General features: G+C 37.9%; 1 long non-coding RNA gene across 1 annotated transcript in view; it reads left to right on the top strand.

The window, feature by feature from the left end:
* LOC309620829 overlaps positions 1–11,772 on the top strand; it is a 443,526-nt gene extending 431,754 nt beyond the window's left edge. Inside the window, exon 2 of the long non-coding RNA XR_014239677.1 lies at positions 11,634–11,772. This is a non-coding gene — a long non-coding RNA (uncharacterized lncRNA). The remainder of the gene's footprint in view (positions 1–11,633) is intronic.
* The last annotated feature ends 3,615 nt before the right edge of the window (positions 11,773–15,387 follow it).

The raw sequence follows: 15,387 nt of genomic DNA, 5'->3' as shown, positions 1-15,387 counted from the left end.
CATTTTCAGCCTTGACATTGTGAAGTGATTTGTTATGAAACAATAGTAACTAGAACAGGAAGAGTAACTTCAAAATCTGCAGAATGGGAGTTCAAATATAAACTGCACAAGTAATCCTGATGAATAGCAGACGTCTAGAGGAATTCTATTTATCCATCTCTCCAATAAGATAGCGAGTTAGGAAAGCATACTTAATAGATTATAGATGGGAAGCACAGTAGCAAATCCATTCTAACTAGTAGTGGTACTCACAGCCTTCTACAGTCATGTAAGAGTCATTAACAAACAAGCAAAGAAACCACAAAAACATTCGTGGGTCAGAACCTCAAAGCAGAGGTGATGAGAAAATGCATTATTCTTAGTTGTATTTTTTTCTCTTAAAAATAAATCTAGCCTCTCTTAAAAATAAATAAATCTGGCCTTTCTTTAGAGCAACACCATTTTATTTAGTGCTTTCTATATCCATTGCTCCCATATGTGAAATGTGGTGGTAATGTGCCAGATGATGGATTTGGTGGTGAAATTGTTTTGGTTACTCCATGATTGTCAGTCTGTAGTGATGTATAGTCACAAAAAATATGCTTATAGACAATTGAAGGGAAAGAAAAGGAAGAAGAGAAAAATCAGTTTAGGTATAATGGCTTATCCTGCTAATTTACTAACTAAATTAATAGTTACTGTAAGTTCTGATACGCATATGCCCCTTACAAAATAATTGACTCAGATAGCAAATTGCCCATACAGGTCATTGCCATCCCTCATTGTAGGATACCATGTAACATGCTCTATATAACCAGGGGAAGGTGATGGGCTGGAGAAACATTGACAATGGAATCTGTGGATGAAACTGTGGCTTTGCTGTAAGTGATGTTGAGCAATACTTAAAAGAATTCCCATGCAACCTTCCAACTTTAGGACGAAAAAAAGTTTCTTCCTGATACTTTAGCAATTTAAATGCAGTTACCTACCCTAACCTTAGCACTCAGAGAAAGCTATTTCATCTACGAATTTCCAGGACAGCAATCTAATTTTACCTGTTTGACTCAGCATATCCAAATAGTACATATAAGTTTTACTCAGTATTTTAATTGCTTTTCCCAACTACATATGAGAAGAACTTTGACAGTCTAGGAAAGTGTATTAATTTTCTCTAGGGTCCCAGAACATGGAAGCTGTAATTTGCCAAATGGCACCCTTGTGGTCTGTAAGTTGATGCAGCTTCTCCAAGTGTCTAACTTTCCCCCGGGGAGGAGTGGAAGCCCTTGGAGAATTTGGCTTTTTAACAATGAAAAGATGTGAGGTTCACTCAACGAATGTGGAGCAGAAGTAAAATATGGCTCTTTTGGGGCAGTTCGAGATTTTGTCACTGACAATCCCTTTTCACAACTCTCTGATAGACTGTTGAATCCGGGGAGAAAACACCTTGTGAGTGAAAGTATGTATGGCAAATATTAATGAATACTAAGTTAGTCCTGCACTGCATGGAAATTTAAAATGCAGTGGTTCTAGTTAAACTAATTTCTTCCAGAAAATAAGGATTGGTTCCATCCAAAATAGTACGTGATGGAGAAATGCCCTGATTTAACAACTATGTATTTAAGTGATAAATATACTCATCTGCAAAGCCTGATGTTTCTGACCATTTCATTATAACTGTCATTATTTTACTGAATTAGCATAGTTTTAAGAACAATCTGGCTAGAAAACAGATGCCCTGGCTCTGATAATGTAGAGTTACCATATTCCTAAGCTAGCATGATTTCTTCTTGGGTTCATTTATTTCTTTAGAACATCTTTTGAAACAAGTAGCTTAGCCCTGAATGACAGAAATAGGGAAAAACACTGCGTTTGCCCTCCCTACCATCCTCTCACCTGCCAGAGAGCTCCAGGTAATTGTGTTTATTGAGGTGACATTCACATAGCATAAAACTGACCATTTTAAAGTGTAAAATTAAGTTGCATTTAGTACATGCACAATGTTGTATGACTATCACTTCTATTTAGTTCCAAAACATTTTCATCACTCTAAAAGGAGACTCCGTATCCATTAAGCAGTAATTCTCCATTCCCCTCTCCCTCTAGCCCATAGCAACCACTAACCTGTGTTCTGACTCTGTGGATTTACCTATTCTGGATATTTCATATAAATGGAATCATACAACATTTGGTCTTGTATGTCTGGCTTCTTTCACTTAGCATAATGTTTTCAAGGTTCATACACATTGTAGCATGTGTCAATACTTCATTCTTTTTTATGGCTGTATAATCCTCCATTGTATTTTTCTTTCTCCATTCATCTGTTGATGAGCATTTGGATTGTTTCCACCTTTTGACTATTGACAACAGTCATGCTATGAACATTTGTGTACAAGTTTTTGTTTTCAGTTCCTTTGGGTATATAGGAGTGTAATTGCTGGGTGATATGGTATTTCCATGTTTAACGTTTTGAGCAACCACCAAACTGTTTTCCAGCATGGCTGAACCATTTTACATTCCTACCAGCAATGTATGAGGATTCCAATTTCTCCACATCCTCACCAACACTTTTTAATTTTTTTTATTCTAGCCATCCTGCTGAGTGTGAAATGTTATCTCACTGTGGTTTGGGTTTGCAGTTTCCTAACCACTAATGATGTTGAGCATCTTTTCATGTGTTTATTAGCCACATGCATATCTTCTTTGGAGAAATATCTATTCAAGTCCTTTGTCCATTTTTTAATGAGTTGTTTGTCTTTTTGTTGCTGAGTTGTAAGAGCTCTTTATATCTTCTGGATACTAGCCCTTTATCGGATATATGAGCTCTAGGTAATTTTGAAATGTACTGCACTAGCTGTAATATTACATATTCCTAGTGACAGATAGTTGGTAGCAATCTTTCATGGAAACTCCTGACCCTTCCTCAAAAGAAGAATGGGATCTAGACCAATGGCTTGGCCTTATGTACAGAAAGACCCAAGTGGAAAAGATAATTTAGCACTTATGTCTCAGAACGTAATAAATATCTGCAGTGTAAGGCAGATTGAATTCCTTGTTTGCCGTTTCAGTTCAAAAGCAAATGTCTAACTCTCCTTTTGCCCTGGATACAATGGAATATGTTTGGGTCATGAATTGAATCCTTCTTACCTTGGAAGATTAGTGCAGTGTAACAAGCTAGAGGGAAGGCATTTTCTCATTCATAAGAGAAATGTTTGATGGAACTAGAATTGTCTAGCCTAGAGAGCAAAAAACTCAGGGGATATGATAGCTGTCTACAAATATTCTAAGGGCTGTCATATGGAAGAGCAATTAGAATTGTTTTACACATCCCCAAAGGGTAAAACCAAGACCAATGGGTGGAAAAACTTCAGGGAGACAGATTTTCAATTCTATTAAAGGATAAAACATTCTAATAGTCAAGGCAGTCCAAGGCTGGAATGGGCTGCCATGACAGGAAGTGGGCTTCACATCCCTGGATGCAGGAATGCATAGCTCTTGAGTCAGACAGACAGGTTAGAACCTCAGCTCTGCATACACACTAGGTGTGTGACCTGGGGCGTGACTTAGTCTCTTCAAGCCTCAATTTTCTCATATATAAAATGGGGTTAATAGTGGCTACCTTATAGTAATGCTATGATGACTAACTGTTCAGTCCAAGGCATATTCCCACTGAGTGCAAAGGTAAGTAAAATCAACAGAACTGTTTTCATGGTGTTTTTCTCTCTTTCTCCCTCTCCTTCTCTCTTCTTTTCCCTCACTCTCGCTCTCCCTCCTCACCTCTTTTTTTCCTCTCCTCCATTCTGATCTATGTGCTTATAGTTAAATTTGCCTGTGTTAAATATGCATATAGTATAGCTCTTTTCTAATATGATAGTTATGAAGTGTTCAGGCAGTAGTTAAATAACTCCTTGTCAGAGATGCTATCTAAGGAACTCAATATTGGGTAGTAAATGAGACTAAATAGTTCCATCCCCACATTCAATGTAGGTTGTGTTGAGTCATATTTAAAAACCAGATCATCTTAACTGTTCAGTTTGTTTGCCTTGGGAAAACAAACAAACAAACCATTCCCCTTCCACTTCCCTTCCCTTTCCTTCCTGAACTATTTAGTCCTAAAGTCATTTGAAGTGTCCAAGCAAGGTAGGCATCCATACTGTGAGGGACAGGGACAGCTAATGGGCCTAGAGAAGGGTGTCAAAGGCAAAACAGGGTCAGGGAAGCATCCACACATATGGGTGACCAAGTAAGGGGTGCCAGAGCAAAACAAAGAGTGAAGAGGGTGCCCAGTGGAGGGACAGCCCAGAAAGAGGTAGCCTAGGGAGGACTGTCAGAGCCTGAGCCCACATGGGGGATGGCCTGGTAAGGTCTGTGGGAGCACAAGCAGGATTAGGAGGAATCCACATTGGGGACAGTGACAGCTGTGTAGCATGGAGTTCAGAGCCTAAGTAGGACAAAAATATTTGCTCAGAGGAGGACATGGCATCAACAATGGGAAGTTAGTACATGTAAGAGTATTTATCAAATAATCAATGCATTAAGAATAATGGGAGCAAGGTTTCTCACTATCTGAGAAAAGTTAAAGTATGGGAAAGGAAAAAACTAGAATGAACCCTGTGGTGCTGGATTGGAATTAGAGTTATTGGTGTCAACTCATAGTTATCAATATACATAATTAGATAAAATTAATAGATGTTAACTTGTGTGTATGTATGTACAGTATGTAATACACCTGTCCCCTAGTTCTGTTCATGGAGAGGGCCTGGGAACAGTGACAACAATCACATCTACCATTCAGATCTTGATTCATCAATACTCTTCTCCACAAAAAGGAACAATGACTCTTTGTAGAAATGGATGATTTGGGAGCTAGGGCAGGGAAAATACAAAATGATCATAGAATAGCATGTGATAGAAAGTAAGAGGGTACTCAAAGAATAATGAGGACATATCTAAAGGATAGAGGAGCCAGTTTGAATGAGTCTCCCACTAGCCAAATCTGGGACAATGTTAAAAGTAAATACTAAATTTATGGATGACATGATCCTATATGTAAAAAATGCCAATGAACCCAATAAAAAAAACTTCTAGGGCTAATAAAAGAATTCAACAATATTGCCAAATACAAGATCAACACACCAAAGACAATTGTTTTTCTATACAATAGCAATCAATAATCCAAAAAGGAATTTCAGTAAACAATTATATTTACAATAATATCCAAAAGAATAAGCTACCTAGGAATAAATTTAACCAAATAGGAGCAAAAATTGTATATGGCAAACTATACAACATAGTTGAAAAAGATTAAAGAAGACATGAATAAATGGAAATATATTTTGTGTCCATGGATTGGAAAACTTAATATTGTTAAGAAGGCAATACTCCTCAAAGCAATCTATAGATTGAATGTGTTCCCTATCAAATTTCCAAAGGCCTTTCTTCTTCAGAAATGGAAAAGCCTATCTTAAATCTATATGGAATTGCAATAGCCAAAGACACACAAACAAAAATGTAAAAGGAGATCAAAATGAGAGGACTCATATTTCCCAATTTCAAAACTTACTACAAACCTACAGTTATGAAAATACTGTGGTGCTGGCATTGTGATAGGCATATAGACCAATAGAGTAGAATTGAGAGTCCAGCAATAAAACCATACCTTTATGGCCAATTGATTTCCAACAAGGGCACCAAGACCATTCAGTGGGGGAAAGTATAGTCTTTTCAAGAAATGATGCTGGGACAATTGGATATCCAAATGCAAAGGAATGAAGTTGAACCCCTACCTCACACCACATACAAACATTAACCCAAAATGGATCAACACTCTAAATAAAGAACTAAAACTAGAAAACTCTTTGAAGTAAACATAGGTTTAAATCTTCATGACTTTGTGTTTGATAATGGATTCTTAGATATAAAGAATCCATTAGAATTGGATTGGAATTCACCAAAATTAAAAATTCATCAAACTGAATTTTTAGGTTGGAATTCATCAAAATTAAAAATATTTTTGCATCAAAGAACATTATCAAGAAAGTGAAAAGACAACCTACAGAAAAGGGAAAAGTATTTGCAAATCATAATACCTGTTAAGGGTCTATTATCCAGAATATATAAAGAACTCACACAGAGTTATCTTATAGAAAATATAAAGAACTCAACCTCAGAAAAGACAATCCAATTTGAAAACAGGTAAAAGACGTTAATAGACATTTCTGTAAATAAGATATTCAAATAGTAAACAAGCATAGGCAAACATGCTCAATATCATTAGTCACTAGGGAAACACACATCAAACTCTCAATGAGATATCACTTTATACCCACTAGGGTAGCTAGAATCAAATAACAGAAAATAATCAGTGTTGGTGAGGATGTGGAGAAATCAGAACCCTTATACATTGCTAGTGGGAGTGGAAAATGGTTCAGCTACTGTAGAAAACAGTACAGGGAGACCTTCAAGATGGCTGAGGATTAAGACGTGGAGATCACCTTCCTCCCCACAAATACATCACAAATACATCTACATGTGGAACAACTCCTACAGAACACCTACTGAACGCTGGCAGAAGACCTCAGACTTAGCAAAAGGCAAGAAACTCCCCATGTACCTGGGTAGGGCAAAAAGAAGAAGAAAAAAACAGAGACAAAAGAATAGCGACAGGACCTGCACCTCTGGGAGGGAGCTGTGAAGGAGGAAAGGTTTCCACACACTAGGAAGCCCCTTCACTGGTGGAGACGGGGGGTGGCGGGGGGGGAAGCTTTGGAGCCTTGGAGGAGAATGCAGCAACAAGGGTGCAGAGGGCAAAGCGGAGAGATTCCCACACAGAGGATCGGTGCCAACCAGCACTCACCAGCCTGAGAGGCTTGTCGGCTCACCTGCTGGAGCGGGTGGGGGCTGGGAGCTGAGGCTCAGGCTTCGGAGTTCAGATCCCAGGGAGAGGACAGGGGATGGCTGCGTGAACACAGCCTGAAGTGGGGTAGTGCGCCACAGCTAGCCAGGAGGGAGTCCAGGAAAAAGTCTAGACCTGCCTAAGAGGCAAGAGGCCATTGTTTCAGGGTGCGCGAGGAGAGGGGATTCAGAGCACTGCCTAAACAAGCTCCAGAGACAGGCATGAGCTGTGGCTATCAGCGTGGACACCAGAGACGGGCATGAAATGCTAAGGCTGCTGCTGCAGCCACCAAGAAGCCTGTGTCAAGCACAGGTCACTATCCACACCTCCCCTCCCAGGAGTCTGTGCAGCCCACCATTGCCAGGGTCCTGTGATCCAGGGACAACTACCCCAGGAGAACACACAGCGCGCCTCAGGCTGTTGCAACATCACGCCAGCCTCTGCCGCCGCAGGTTCACACCGCATTCCGTACCCCTCCCTCCCCCCGGCCTGAGCGAGCCAGAGCCACCTAATCAGCTGTTACTTTAACCCCGTCCTGTCTGAGTGAAGAACAGACGCCCTCAGGCGACCTACAGGCAGAGGCAAGGCCAAATACAAAGCTGAACACCAGTAGCTGTGCAAACAAAAAAGAGAAAGGGAACTCTCTCCCAGCAGCCTCAGGAGCAGCAGATTAAATCTCCACAATCAACTTGATGTACCCTGCATCTCTGGAATACCAAAATAGGCAGCGAATCATCCCAAAATTGAGGCGGTGGACTTTTGGAGCAACTGTAGAGTTGGGGTTTGCTTTCTGCATCTAATTTGTTTCTGGTTTTATGTTTATCTTAGTTTAGTATTTAGAGTTTATTATCATTGGTAGATTTGTTTATTGATTTCGTTGCTCTCTTCCATTTTTTCTTTATATATAGATATATTTTTTTTTCCTTTTTCTCTTTTTGTGAGTGTTTATGTGTATGCTTCTTTGTATGATTTTGTCTGTATAGGCTTGCCTTTACCATTTGTCCTAGGGCTCTGTCTGTCCGTTGTTTTTTTTTTTTAGTATACTTTTTAGCGCTTGTTATCATTGGTGGATTTGTTTTTTGGCTTGGTTGCTCTCTTCTTTCTTTCATTTTTTTTATTACTTTTCATTTTTTTCATTTTTAATAATTTTTAAATTTTAATTATTTTTTTCTTTCTTTCTTTCTTGTTTTCCTCCCTTTTCTTCTGAGCCATGTGGGTGACAGGGTCTTGGTGCTCTGGCCGGCTGTCAGGCCTGTGCCTCTGAGGTGGGAGAGCTGAGTTCAGGACATTGGCCCACCAGAGACCTCCTGGCTCCAAGTAATATCAAATGGCAAAAGCTCTCCTAGAGATCTCCATCTCAATGCTAAGACGCAGCTCCACTAAATGACCAGCAAGCTACAGGGCTGGACACACTATGCCAAACCACTAGCAAGACAGGAACACAACCCCACCCATTAGCAGAGAGGCTGCCTAAAATCATAATAAGGTCACAGACACCCCAAAACACACCACTGGACACGGTCCTGCCCACCACAAAAAGAAGATGCAGCCTTATCCACCAAAACACAGGCATGAGTCCCCTCCACAAGGAAGCCTACACAACTCACTGAACCAACCTTAGCCACTGGGGGCAGACACCAAAAACAATGGGAACTACGAACCTGCAACCTGTGAAAAGGAGACCACAAACACAGTAAGTTAAGCAAAAGGAGAAGACAGAGAAACACACAGCAGATGAAGGCGCAAAGTAAAAAACCACCAGACCAAACAAATGAAGAGAAAATAGGCAGTCTATCTGAAAAAGAATTCAGAGTAATGATAGTAAAGATGATCCAAAATCTTGGAAATCGAATGGAGAAAATACAAGAAACGTTTAACAAGGACCTAGAAGAACTAAAGAGCAAACAAACAATAATGAACAATACAATAAATGGAATTAAAAATTCTCTAGAAGGAATCAATAGCAGAATAACTGAGGCAGAAGAATGGAAAAGTGATCTGGAAGATAAAATAGTGGAAATAACTACCACAGAGCAGAATAAAGAAAAAAGAATGAAAAGAATTGAGGACAGTCTCAGAGACCTCTGGGACAACATTAAACACACCAACATTCGAATTATAGGGGTGCCAGAAGAAGAAGAGAAAAAAAAAACGGGACTGAGAAAATATTTGAAGAGATTATAGTTGAAAACCTCCCTAATATGGGAAAGGAAATAATCAAGTCCAGAAAGCGCAGAGAGTTCCATACAGGATAAATCCAAGGAGAAACACGTCAGGACACATATTAAGCAAACTATCAAAAATTAAACACAAAGAAAAAATATTAAAAGCATCAAGGCGAAAACAAAAAATAACATAAAAGGGAAACCCCATAGGGTTAACAGCTGATCTTTCAGCAGAAACTCTGCCAGCCAGAAGGAAGTAGCAGGACATATTTAAAGTGATGAAAGGAAAAAACATACAACCAACATTACTCTACACAGCAAGGATCTCATTCAGATTTCATGGAGAAATTAAAACCTTTACAGACAAGCAAAAGCTAAGAGAATTCAGCACCACCAAACCAGCTTTACAACAAATGCTAAAGGAACTTCTCTAGGCAGGAAACACAAGAGAAGGAAAAGACCTACAATAACAAACCCAAAACAATTAAGAAAATGGTAATAGGAACATACATATCGATAACAACCTTAAATGTAAATGGATTAAATGCTCCAACCAAAAAATAAACACTGGCTGAATGGATACAAAAACAAGACCCATATATATGCTGTCTACAAGAGACCCACTTCAGACCTAGGGACACATACAGACTGAAAGTGAGGGATTGGAAAAAGATATTCCATGCAAATGGAAATCAAAAGAAAGCTGCAGTAGCAATTCTTATATCAGAGAAAATAGACTTTAAAGACTATTACAAGAGACAAAGAAAGACACTACATAATGATCAAGGAATCAATCCAAGAAGAAGAAATAACAACTGTAAATATTTATGCACCCAACATAGGAGCACCTCAATACATAAGGCAAATTCTAACAGCCATAAAAGGGGAAATAGACAGTAACACAATCATAGTAGGGGACTTTAACACCCCACTTTCACCAATGGACAGATCATCCAAAATGAAAATAAATAAGGAAACACAAGCTTTAAACGATACATTAAACATGATGGACTTAATTGATATTTATAGGACATTCCATCCAAAAACAACAGAATACATATTTTTCTCAAGTGCTCATGGAACATTCTCCAGGATAGATTATGTCTTGGGTCACAGATCAAGCCTTAGTAAATTTAAGAAAATTGAAATCGTATCAGGTATCTTTTCCGACCACAACACTATGAGACTAGATATGAATTGGAGGGAAAAATCTGTAAAAAATACAAACACATGGAGGCTAAACAATACATTACTCAATAACCAAGAGATCACTGAAGAAATCAAACAGGAAATCAAAAAATACCTAGAAACAAATGACAATGAAAACATGACAACCCAAAACCTATGGGATGCAGCAAAAGCAGTTCTAAGAGGGAAGTCTATAGCAATAAAATCCTACCTCAAGAAACAAGAAACATCTCAAATAAACAACCTAACCTTACACCTAAAACAATTAGAGAAAGAAGAACAAAAACACGCTAAGTTAGCAGAAGGGAAGAAATCATAAAGATCAGATCAGAAATACATGAAAAAGAAATGAAGGAAACAGTAGCAATAATCAATAAAACTAAAATCTGGTTCCTTGAGAATATAAAGCTATTAGAGAAAGAACAAAAACACTCCAAGTTAGCAGAAGGGAAGAAATCATAAAGATCAGATCAGAAATAGATGAAAAAGAAATGAAGGAAACAGTAGCAATGATCAATAAAACTAAAAGGTGGTTCTTTGAGAAGATTAAAAAAATTGATAAACCATTAGCCAGACTCATCAAGAAAAAAAGGGAGAGGACTCAAATCAATAGAATTAGAAATGTAAAAGTAAAAGTAGCAACTGACACTGCAGAAATACAGAGGATCATGATAGATTACTACAAACATCTATATGCCAATAAATTGGACAACCTGGAAGAAATGGACAAATTCTTAGAAAAGCACAACCTTCTGAGACTGAACCAGGAAGAAATAGAAAATATAAACAGACCAATCCCAAGCACTAAAATTGAGACTGTGATTAAAAATCTTCCAATAAACAGAAGCCCAGGACCAGAAGGCTTCACAGGTGAATTCTATCAAACATTTAGAGAAGAGCTAACACCTACCCTTCTCAAACTCTTCCAAAATATAGCAGAGGGATGAACACTCCCAAACTCATTCTATGAGGCTACCATCACCCTGATACCGAAACCAGACAAAGATGTCACAAAGAAAGAAAACTACAGGCCAATATCACTGATGAGCATAAATGCAAAAATCCTCAACAAAATACTAACAAACAGAATCCAACAGAACATTAAAAGGATCATACACCATGATCAAGTGGGGTTTATTCCAGGAATGCAAGGATTCTTCAATATACGCAAATCAATCAATGTGATAAACAATATTAACAAACTGAAGGATAAAAACCATATGATCATCTCGATAGATGCAGAAAAATCTTTTGACAAAATTCAACACCGAGGGAGTCTGCCTGCCAATGCAGGGGACACGGGTTCGAGCCCAGGTCTGGGAGGATCCCACATGCCGCGGAGCAGCTGGGCCCGTGAGCCACAACTGCTGAGCCTGCGCGTCTGGGGCCTGTGCTAAGCAACAAGAGAGGCTGCGATAGTGAGAGGCCCGCGCACCGCGATGAAGAGTGGCCCCCGCTTGCCACAACTAGAGAAAGCCCTCACACAGAAACGAAGACCCAACACAGCCAAAAATAAATAAATTAATTAATTAATTAAAAAAAAAAAAATTCAACACCGATATGATAAAAACCCTCCAAAAAGTAGACATAGAGGGAACTTACCTCAACATAATAAAGGCCGTATATGAAAAATCCACAGCCAGCTTTGTCCTCAATAGTGAAATTCCTCTAAGATCAGGAACAAGACAAGGTTGTCCACTCTCACCACTAATATTCAACATAGATTTGGAAGTTTTAGCCACAGCAATCAGAGAAGAAAAAGAAATAAAAGGAATCCAAATCGGAAAAGAAGAAGTAAAACTGTCACTGTTTGCAGATGACATGATACTATACATAGAGAATCCTAAAGATGCTACCAGAAAACTACTAGAGCTAATCAATGAATTTGGTAAATTAGCAGGATACAAAATTAATGCACAGAAATCTCTGGCATTCCCATACACTAATGATGAAAAATCTGAAAGAGAAATTAAGGAAACACTCCCATTTACCACTGCAACAAAAAGAATAAAATACCTAGGAATAAACCTACCTAAGGAGAAAAAAGACCTGTATGCACAAAACTATAAGACACTGACGAAAGAAATTAAAGATGATCCCAACAGATGGAGAGATATACCATGTTCTTGGATTGGAAGAATCAACATTGTGAAAATGACTATACTACCCAAAGCAATCTACAGATTCAATGCAATCCCTATCAAACTACCACTGGCATTTTTCACAGAACTAGAACAAAAATTTCACAATTTGTATGGAAACACAAAAGATCCCAAATAGCCAAAGCAATCTTGAGAACGAAAAATGGAGCTGCAGGAATCAGGCTCCCCGTCTTCAGACTATACTACAAAGCTACAGTAATCAAGGCAGTATGGTACTGGCACAAAAACAAAATATAGATCAATGGAACAGGATAGAAAGCCCAGAGATAAACCCATGCACATATGGTCACCTTATCTTTGATAAAGGAGGCAAGCATATAGAGTGGAGAAAAGACAGCCTCTTCAATAAGTGGTGCTGGGAAAACTGGACAGGCACATGTAAAAATATGAAATTAGAACACTTCCTAACACCATACACAAAAATAAACTCAAAATGGATTAAAGACCTAAATGTAAGGCCAGACACTATCAAACTCTTAGAGGAAAACATAGGCAGAACACTCTGACGTAAATCACAGCAAGATCCTTTTTGACCCAGCTCCTAGAGAAATGGAAATAAAAACAAAAATAAACAAATGGGACCTAATGAAACTTCAAAGCTTTTGCACAGCAAAGGAAACCATAAACGAGACCAAAAGACAACCCTCAGAATGGTAGAAAATATTTGCAAATGAAGCAACTGACAAAGGATGAATCTCCAAAATTTACAAGCAGCTCATACAGCTCAATAACAAAAAAACAAACAACCCAATCCAAAAATGGGCAGAAGACCTAAATAGACATTTCTCCAAAGAAGATATACAGATTGCCAACAAACACATGAAAAATTGCTCAACATCATTAATCATTAGAGAAATGCAAATCAAAACTACAATGAGATATCACCTCACACCGGTCAGAATGGCCATCATCAAAAAATCTAGAAACAATAAATGCTGGAAAGGGTGTGGAGAAAAGGGAACACTCTTGCACTGTTGGTGGGAATGTAAATTGATATAGCCATTATGGAGAACAGTATGGAGGTTCCTTAAAACACTAAAAATAGAACTACCATATGATCCAGCAATCCCACTACAGGGCATATAGCCTGAGAAAACCATAATTAAAAAAGAGTCATGTACCAAAATGTTCATTGCAGCTCTATTTACAATAGCCAGGACATGGAAGCAACCTAAGTGTCCATCATCAGATGAATGGATAAAGAAGATGTGGCACATATATACAATAGAATATTACTCAGCCATAAAAAGAAACGAAATTGAGTTATTTGTAGTGAGGTGGATGGAGTTAGAGTCTGTCATACAGAGTGAAGTAAGTCAGAAAGAGAAAAACAAATACGCTATGCTAACACATATATATGGAATGTAAAAAAAAAAAAAAAAAAGGTTATGAAGAACCTAGGGCAGGACAGGAATAAAGACGCAGACGTAGAGAATGGACTCGAGGACACAGGGAGGGGGAAAGGTAAGCTGGGACGAAGTGAGAGAGTGTCATGGACATATATACACTACCAAATGTAAAATAGATAGCTAGTGGGAAGCAGCTGCATAACACAGGGAGGTCAGCTTGGTGCTTTGTGACCACCTAGAGGGGTGGGATAGGGAGGGTGGGAGGGAGACACAAGAGGGAGGGGATATGGGGATATATGTATATGTATAGCTGATTTGCTTTGTTATACAGTAGAAACTAACACAATATTGTAAAGCAATTATACTCTAATAAAGATGTTAAAAAAATAAAAAAGGAGGATCTATGAAAATGAAAGGAACACATTTCAAGGTATTCCTTAAGAAATTAATTGATATTCAGAAGAAATCAAAGATGATCCCCAATTTTCCCTTTACATCTTGTTTATGACATTTCTTCCATTGGGAATCCCTTGCTTATCTCTAAATAAGTATTTGATAAGCACTGAATTATTATAGCAAACACAATTCTTTTTCTAGATTATTGTTTTCATTTTTGTAGCCTTAGCATTATTATATTTTATTATAATTTTAATGTACTCTAAAAGTTCCTTTTAACAATGTCCATTATCCTCTATATTTTACATCTATTTGGGGAGAAATGGTATATTAAAATCTGTTGCTATATGAATAAAAAACCAGTACAGTATTTTATCTGGGGATTATGGAAATGTTTTGGAAGTACATAAAGATAGTGATTACACAACACTGTGAATGTACTAATTGCCACTGAATGGTTGACTTTAAAATAGTCAAATTTATGTTATATGGATTTCACCTCAATAAAAATCAATAAATAGTTATTGATAGTAATAGACTATTCTCCATTCAGTAAAATAGGAAGTCCTGAGCCTGTGATGATATAAATTTTAAAATTGAATAAATTGAAAGCTTAATGAGGAATGAATACCTACATGGCTTCAATGTACCCACTCATAAAATATTAACATGGTCATTCAAGATGCTTACATTAGGGGAAAGTGGGTGATGGATACATGAGATTTGCCATAATATATATTTGCTATAAATCTAAAATAATTTAAACTAAAAAAAATTTCAAAATATGCTAAAGGAAAAAAGATAAAATTTATAGCAGAGAGACCTGGCAGACATTAAGTTAATCTAGTTATCAAAGTGAACACCACTAATAGAACAAATAGAAATTACATGGCACATGATAAGATGTAGTGAGAAGAATGCAGCATCACTTCTGTAATATTCCTGCCAAATGTCTATAACCTGATTCTCATTAGAATATAACAGAAGACAACCCAGATTGAGGGAGAAATGACAAAGTAATTTGGCCTATAATCTTTGATAGTGTCAAGGTCTAGCAAGTCAAAATCAAACTAAGGTAACTTCCCAGGATGAAGATGGAGAAAGAGTCATGAAAACTAAATGCAACTCCTTATTTTGAACTGGATCCTCTTACTCTAGAAGACATTATTGGGACAACTGGCAAAACTTGAATGGGCTTTTAGGAAGATGTCAGGGAGAAAGAAATTTTCCTCTGCCCTTCTATGTTCTTCTTGCTT

Source organism: Balaenoptera borealis (assembly GCF_965194805.1).
Source record: "Balaenoptera borealis genome assembly, chromosome: X".
Classification (NCBI taxonomy): domain Eukaryota; kingdom Metazoa; phylum Chordata; class Mammalia; order Artiodactyla; family Balaenopteridae; genus Balaenoptera; species Balaenoptera borealis.
The sequence above is the reverse complement of the archived record's forward strand: the minus strand, read 5'-3'. Positions and strand labels throughout refer to the sequence as shown.